The 8,863-nt window shown below is 29.2% G+C and overlaps 1 long non-coding RNA gene across 1 annotated transcript; it reads left to right on the plus strand.

The window, feature by feature from the left end:
• The first annotated feature begins 234 nt into the window (after nucleotides 1-234).
• Nucleotides 235-2,940, plus strand: LOC129312665 (uncharacterized). The gene is made up of 3 exons (XR_008593648.1): nucleotides 235-461; nucleotides 550-629; nucleotides 2,645-2,940. It is a non-coding gene; the product is annotated as an uncharacterized LOC129312665 (long non-coding RNA).
• Nucleotides 2,941-8,863: the final 5,923 nt, after the last annotated feature.

Below are 8,863 nucleotides of genomic sequence, written 5' to 3' on the forward strand. Positions count from 1 at the left end.
GGAGGGTGGTAGTTTAGATTAACTTACCTAGTATTTTTTTTTTTTAAGGACTAGAGTTTGAGTTTTACCAAGAAAAAAGTGTGGTTTTATTTTTATTTTAAATTATGAAAAAACTTTGTGCCTTTTGTTGTAATTTTTCCTTGTGTTATTTCTTGTAGTTTTCCCAATTTTCTTGTATATTCAGAATTTATCTCTCTCACGCGAAAACAGAGCATTCGTCCAGTTCTTTTCTTTCCTTCCCTTCACCGACACAAACGTTCTGATTCTTCCCCGCCATTGCACTCCTCCACGATTCTTCACGTCTCCGGTGGCCGTGGTGCTCGTGCTGTCTTGCGACACCAGGTTCTCCATCATCCTTCCCATCTTTGCTTATTTTTCATGCTTCTACTCTGTTCTCGCGTTCACGTTCAAGTCGCCAGTGTGCGTGAGGAATCCAATCGCCGGAGCTGGTGGCGTGGGTTGTAAGCTCTTTTTCTGCTTTGTTTAGTGATTTTAATTTTCATTTACTTTCCTTTCTTGTGTATTGAGTTGGATTTCTCCCTCGTTCAGCAGTAATCTCGTCTTCTCCTCTCCCTATTATGTTGGCAGTCTCTTGTTCTTTCCCTCCTCTGCTGTTATAGGTGATTAAGGTGAGAATTCTTGAGCTTTTCTTCTTGTTGATTATGTGCTTAAGGGTGTGTGACTTGATGCTTGAAGTTGAAAATTTTTCCCTCCCTCTGCTGCTTTTCGAGACATCGTTTTTTCTAGCTCTGTGTGTGTGTCTAAGTAATTGAAACAACAATTTTCTTGATTGGTTTGCAAGGCCACTGCTGCATGCACGTGTGTGTGGAAAAGATGTTGTTGAACCACGCTAAATTTTAGTCCAATGAACTATATTAAAATTTGTGCTGATTCTATTAAAGGATGAAACTTGAAAAGTTGATTATTCATGTATTTGTGTTAGGGAATTTTTGGAAAATAGAATTGAATAGGAAAATGTTTGGTGATAATTTGAGATTTAGTGTCCACAAGGTATAAGACAAAAATGATCAAGAGAAATTCTTGTTACATAATGGCATGATATATGTATATGATGAGTATATTGTCGATTAAATAAACTATCATTAAAAGATAATTACTCTCATTGATGAAAGTTGAGGGGTGAATAGTTCAATTATGGATATAAAAAAACCTTTGGGAGGAGATTGGATGAGAAAAAGAACCTGATTTTATGGTCTAGGCATCGAGCATAAAAAAAAAGATTTTAATTTAAAGTGGCAAATATATTACAAGTATGGCATCATTGATTAAATAATTATGGTAAGCATTTGTTCTTTGCAACGAAAGCTAAAGTAATTATAAGTTTTTGGAAGAGATATTTGAATTAGTAATTTAAGAACCAATTTGATAGTCATTTGGCATATCATTGGGATATTTCATGCAATGTCGAAAAAGATAAAAGTAAAAGTTTTTTTCTTTTTATTCCTTTTAGTTGTTTTGAATTTAAAGATTTTGGATGGTAAAATATGATTGGGGAAATGACAATAACATTGTTTAACTATTAGGAATTTTAGGACAAAGGATTGGCCCTAGAGAACTAGTTTGAAAAGAAGTTATACACTTGAAAACTTTACAAATAAGTGAATAGTGTCCTAATAACTATTGGCAAATTCATTTTCATAAATATATTAATTTAACATATTTATATGTCCTCTCTTTTATTTATATAATTATTTTATTTTGCAAGAACAAGTAATAAAGTATTTTAATTTATTCATTCATTTATTTTTATAGTTCATAATCTTAATTGTATTATCAATTGTCATGCATGGAAATACTTTCATTATATTATATCTTATAAAATAGTTGAATTTATCTTTCAATTGAACATCTAAAAGTATCTACTCTATTAAAAATGTTGAAAAGGGAAAATATATTGATTTTATTAGCCCATGTATGTTTGATTTTAAAATGTGGGATTGAATCAGAACATTAATTGCTAATGACAGTTTTATTAGCCCTTGGCACTCCATAGTATGCCAAGCTAACAAGGTGTTTATAGGAGGTGTTAGTCTCATGCACAAGCCAACGCATGTGAAATGGAGGGATCGATATTCATAAGCGTAGTACTCATGCTTGTTATGCATGGACTTCATGCCTGTGCTTGTTTTGTGGCATCTAGCCATGCTTGATTATTTTATGGCTTTAAGTAGCAACTGTTAGTTATTTACCCTCGTAGACTGTGTATCCACGCTTATTAGTTATTTACTCTCGTGGATTGTATGTCCACACTTATTAATTGTTCTGATTAAGTCCTACAAAAGAAAGAGTTTTGAGACTTATTTTCTTTAAGTTTGATTTTGAAATGTAAATAAGTATTTTTACTGTTTATGAATTTTGTATTGAGAAACATAAATTCTAAGGTGTTTGAGGATATGAGGAAAATTGAAGGTGGAACTTGAATTTCTAATAATTTTAATTGAATTCATATATTTATATGTTATACATTTACCTAGTTGTTGTTGTTGATAATCATGATTATGTGTTTATATTATTACAATTGATTATTCTAATAAGTTTTTAATTTGCTCATTTATGTTACTTTCCATTATTTCTTCCAACTGTAAATTGGAATATTATTCACTAAAAGTTTTTTTATTCTCAGATAGCATAGTTGATAATCTACCTCTTTTTGACCTCCGAGGGGCTCATTGCTGAATTGATGAGGAGACCTTTTGAGAATGCCTTCCTTTTGAAGTAGATATTTAATTATGTGTTATACTTTAAAATTATAATTAGATACTCTACGTTAACTATAGATAGAATTATGGTCTATTATCTATTTGTCTATCGATTATGGAGGAGCAGAGCTCCATATTTTTGATTTAGATTGTACATTGATGTTGTAAATACTTTGGAAAGTTCTATTTATGAGAGGTTCTGTCAAAATTTTTATAAAAAGTTTAAGAATCTTTTATTTATATAAAAATGTTATAATGATTTTCCATTCTATTTTAAATAAATTAAAATATTATATTAAAGTTTCCTTAATTAAGGCTTAACGGATACATGTTTGTGCACATGTCCCGTGCTAGTCACATTTAATTTTTGAGGCGTGACATTATAGGTATAATATCATTAGGCTAGAAGTCTTTATGTTAAACTCATTGATTTATATATAAAATATTGGCTTAATATACTTTAAATTAAAACATACATTTTAGCTCATAAGATAAAGAGTGAGGTGTATTTTTCTACAATTATATTTTCATCTTTGATCATATATATCTCACAAAGTTTTTAATATTTTGATTATTAACTCTATAAAGTTTTTCAAAGTTTTCTATTTACTAAAAAAGGAATTAAGTTAAAAAAGTTATGAACACTTAAAGTTTAAACTTTGAAATGCAGATTGTGCAGAAAATCAGATTTGACCTTTGGTCATGTTTCTTATCATATCTCTCACTATATATTATTTTAATGTAAAAAGTATCTCATTTAAAATTAGAATCTAACAAATTTTTTATGATAGTATATTTATTCAAATTGAAATTCTATTGAGAAAGAAATGAATTTTAGAAATTGAGTTTTGAGATATTGATTCTACACTACATTTAGAGTTGACCTTTGTTCATTATTTTGATGACATCTCAAATTATACATTGAATTTAAGTGTAAAAATTATTTTATTGAAAACTAGACTTCAAGATCTTTCCAATGATATATAGTTTGTTGGATTTGGAGTTGTATTGAGTGAGTTATAGCCTTATAAAATTATGCATAGTGAAGCTGTCACACCCTAAAATTGGAGAGCGACTGACATGGGATGTGAATCGCTTTACACGTTCCTGTAAGCCTTAAATTGTAAATTCATTCTATTTCTAAAATTAAATCAGATTTATATTGAAATTATAACACTTTTGACACTAATTATTATAACAAAGTTTCAACATATTCATAAAAATTTTGACAAAACCTTCAGTCAAAATATCAAGTAAATTAGGAGCTTAGCTCTTTCCAGTTGACAGACAACACATATAAAAAAATAAAAGTTCTAGTTATATCTTATGTGGAGCACCTAACCGTACTTTTCAAAAATAAAATAAAAATAAGATACATAAAAATTTATAATTACATCAAAAAAAAAAATTCAATCAACCCTCCACCTGTCTATAAGTGCTTAAGGATCGGCAGGAGGATCAACGTTAGGTAAGGTATCTGAGACCAAAAATAATTTTTCAGTAAATAATGTCCTAACAATAAACAATATAACATAAATAAAATGGAAATTTTGAAATAGTTATATAAGTTCAATAGACAAAATATGCGAAAAAATTTAATAAATTCATAATAAAATGACTCTATAAAATCTCAAATAGAATTTCAAATCATTGAATTATCATAGCAAATGATAATATTACTTGATTTCAAGAAAGCACATAAATGAAATAAATATTTATAAACAAATTACTAAATAAAAACCAATGGAATATAAAATCATCAAATGATTGAATTCATAATTATAGGGACTTATCAAAACAATTAACAAACATGGACATACATTCCACGAGAGTAATACTAACCAAACGCAGCCGAAGCCACGAAGCAAACGTGGACACATAGTCCACGAGGATAATGCTAATCAAATACGGCTCGAAGCCATGAAAACAAACACTAGTATGAGACTCATGAATAACAAACGTGAGAACAAAGCTCACGAAATCAAGCTAGCTAGTCATTGATCATCGCATACTAAAGGCTAATAGAACTGTCATTAGCAACTAGTGCTCTACAATAAGTCCCTTTTAAATCTATTTTCAAACATGCGAGAAAATCATTACTTTCAAATAAAAATTTTTATTTTCAATGTCAAACTCGCATGAATCATTTTTTCGTAGGAATTCAATAATTTTCAAAATGAAATTTCATAATTAGAATCCAAACTTAACTGATTAACTAAAATAATCAATTCTAGTAAAATAATTTCACAAAATAAAGTAACTTAATCAACAAAATATCTAATAATCACACTCTTGTTGTAAAAATAATTTGCATAAAAATGTAATATTTTAATAAAGAAAATTTTATTGAAATATTAGTTGGGACAATATCCACTTACTGGTAATATCTTCAAAGTTCAAAATTCATTTCTTACAACTCCAATTGAGCTACCTTCCTTACAATTACTCTATAATAATAAGATTTTAATGCACTTTACTTTTGACTCAACAAGTCTCTTTTAAGAGAATCCATTTAACAAAATTTAAAAAAAAAAAACTTTGAAATTTTACCAACAAAATTTATACATAAAGTTTTTCCTTAGGCTTTTTACCAAACATCTAATGTACGACATTCCAAACCATTGAATAAATATATAATCTTTAATTCTCTTGATCAACCATTTCCAAACATCCAAGTATGACTTCTAAATTGATAATATGCCTTGTACACTCTTCAACCTTATAAATCTCAATAATTCTGGAGCTTAGATAAGATCTTAATTCCTTTAATGAACTCCTTTGCAAAAGTCCAATTTAGATTTATAGATAATAATGTTTAAGCATTATCATTTGTGTCACTAATTTCCTCCATAATGCTTTAGCCATATCCACCTATTTACTTAAGATCAATGCCTTGACAGAAACACGTCACAGGAACATTGTGAAGCTGTATGGCTTTTGCTCACAAAGGATGCATACATTTTTGGTTTATGAGTACTTGGATAGAGGAAGCTTAGTAGATATGTTGAAGAATGACAAAACTATATTAGAGTTAGATTGGCGTAAGAAGATTGATATCAAGAAGGATGTAGCACGAGCTTTATCTTATATGCATCATGATTGTAATCCACCAATTGTTCATAGAGACGTATCAAGCAACAATGTTTTACTGTCCAAAAATCTTGAAGCTCATGTTTCAGACTTTGGTGCTTCAAGATTCCTGAAGCCTGACTCATCAACTTGGACATCTTTTGCAGGTACATTTGGCTATTGTGGTCCAGATCAGCTTCATATATACACCCACTATAATTATTTCTCCTAAGATAAAAACACTAATATAATATGTTAATAAGGTTAAACGGAAAATTGGCCCCCTAAACTATAGGTTGAAGAGAGTCTGGGACCCTAAAATTGATTTTAGTACAATATTCCCTTTTAATATTTCAATTGCAATATGTCCCCTACTGTTAACAAATGTGAACTTTGAACTTCAGTTAACAAAAAAATTATAAAAAAAATTAAATGACATAAAATTATAGAAAATGACTAAAAAAAATTTCTTTTTCCTTTTATGTAATTTTTTGGTTTGTTATATGTAATTTTTTATATCCTTGTTTGCAATTTTTTTTGGGTATTTTTCTATTATTTTCTAGCCAACTAATGTTCAAAATTAATATTTACTAACAATTGGGTCCATATTGCAATTGAAATGTTGAAGGATAACATTAATATTGTACCAAAAATGAGTTTAGGATGTCAAGCACTCCTGAGCCTATAGTTTAGGGGCCAAGCCAATTTGCCATTTAATCCTATTATAATTTCACTAATACAAATGCATATACTTCTTGTGGACAATAAGACAATAATGCAGAGCTTGCATACGTTATGGCAGTGACTGAGAAATGTGATGTGTTTAGCTTTGGTGTTTTGGCTTATGAGGTTCTCATGGGGAAGCATCCAGGAGATCTGATTTCTCATATACAAGCATTTGGCGTTCAAAACATCAATTTGAAGGAGATACTAGACCCACGTCTGTCACTACCTTCAGGGAACCAAATTTTGAAGGAATTGGATTTGATTATCAATCTAGCCCTTTCATGCTTGCAAGTTAACCCTCAATCAAGGCCAACCATGCAAATCATAGCTCATATGCTAAAGCCACGAACAAGAGATTGCTCAAAATTAAGTTGCAATTGATGTGTGTTGTTTGTTCATACTATGAATTTGTCGTATACAATTTGCATTACGAACAAGTCATGTTCATATGAAGATAGATGCATGTATGCCACTTTTTCTTGATTGAAATGTATTTTGTTGAGTGTTAAAATAATACTCCCTTAGTCCAAAATTATAAAATACTTTCGGACAAAATTTCATATATCAATAAATCTTATTAAATACACCTAGCAATTTTATGTTTTCAAAATAAAAATATAAACTTTCAAAAATATCCTTTACATGACAACCATAAATAATATAAACTTAATTATTAAATAGAAAAGAAAAGGATAATATTAAAATATGCCTACTTAATAAAACTTTAATTTTCTCAAAGTGTTTTATATTTTGGAATACCAAGTCTCTCCTAAAATATTTTATAATTTGAGATGGAGAAAGTAGTAAATTTTGTTTTTCTCTTAGTTAAAGTCTGATTAATAGAATTAAAATAAATAATACAAATGATATTGTATCAACAATATTTATAGTTTACTTTAGACAAAATAAATAATATAATTTGCAATTTGAATAAATTAAAAGAATTAAATTGAAGTATTTAATAATAGTAATGAGATTTTATAATATTTCATATTTACTATATGTGTGTGTGTGTTTGTATAGTTTAATAATATATACATGTGTGTGTGTATTTAATTATGCAGTAATAGATTGTAGGTTCATTCTAGCTCGATGGCCAAATGGTAAGACACAAAAGGAGAAGGTCATAGGTTCAAACCTTGAAGGAGGCAACTTGTGAAATGAAAATATAAATTGGTGATATGATAACATGTGTCGTGAGGTAGGGCAACATGTGGAGGGTGACATGGCGCCATGTGGAGGGGTGGCGTGGTGCCATGTGGTGGGGTGAGGCGGCGGCACGTGGTAGGTAAAACCAATATTACTTTTTAGCGGCAATAAAAAAGACACTGTTGATTGATAGTTTTAGTGTCGACTTTTCAGCTTTTAATGGCGACAAAGTCACTACGAAAAGTCAATGTGTGTTGGGAAAAATTTGAAATAAGTCAATAACTCCATCCTAGTGGTTAAGTAGAAATTTATCATGCATATCATTCTCTCATTTTCACTAAAGCTTGCAGTTGTGTTGCATGGGTATATAAATTTTGATAGGGTTTGAGGAAAGATCTACATAATATATCATTCTTTCTTTTATTTTTCTTTGAAATGTGTCCTACTACTTCTATAAATCAAGTTATATATAGTATATACTTGACTCTCTCTACTTGGTAAAAAATCAAGTTTATCGAGTTTATGAGTGAGTTGACACAAGATTATAAGATAAAAATGTAAAAAGGTAAACCTAAAAAGTTAACTCATGAATTTGGCAACAATGGTCTTATGTTCTTCCATTAAAATTATTAATTACTACTGAATAATTATTAATTATTATTACTTAGTTGTTGACTAAATAACTCTACTAACAACTATCTAGCATTAACAGAAAACTTAAATATAGTGAATTGACAACTTAGTAAATGATACGGGACTCCAAAGTAATTATGAATTTTGTGAAACTTTTTTGTATTTAGATTTCTTGATAGGACTTAAAAATGATTTTTTCCTTTTTAAAAAAGAAAATTTACCTTTAATTGCATCTTATCTTTCTTTCCTAACTTTGATTGCTCTACCGTTTTGTGGATGAGTGTTTTTGCTTTATCTTCTTTCCCTTAGCTTTAGCATTTCTAATCCCTTTTCTTAACTTATCTTCCTCATCCACTTTCCTTCTTTTTTTTTTTTTAATGAAAATGAGATTCATGTGATTACATTTGAAAATATTACTATAACAAGACAAGATGCAAATTAGATTAGCATGACATGAAAATTAAGGTTCACTTTATGTGTAAATCTTCAATGATTGTACGAGTTCATTCCTTTAGATCATCATAGCTTCTTTTTCTTAAGATATTTATTGTTAATATCCTTCTAGC

The sequence above is a fragment of the Prosopis cineraria genome, unplaced genomic scaffold (genome assembly GCF_029017545.1).
Source record: "Prosopis cineraria cultivar Desert tree isolate PC_DT_omini unplaced genomic scaffold, ASM2901754v1 PC6, whole genome shotgun sequence".
Taxonomy (NCBI): Eukaryota; Viridiplantae; Streptophyta; class Magnoliopsida; order Fabales; family Fabaceae; genus Prosopis; species Prosopis cineraria.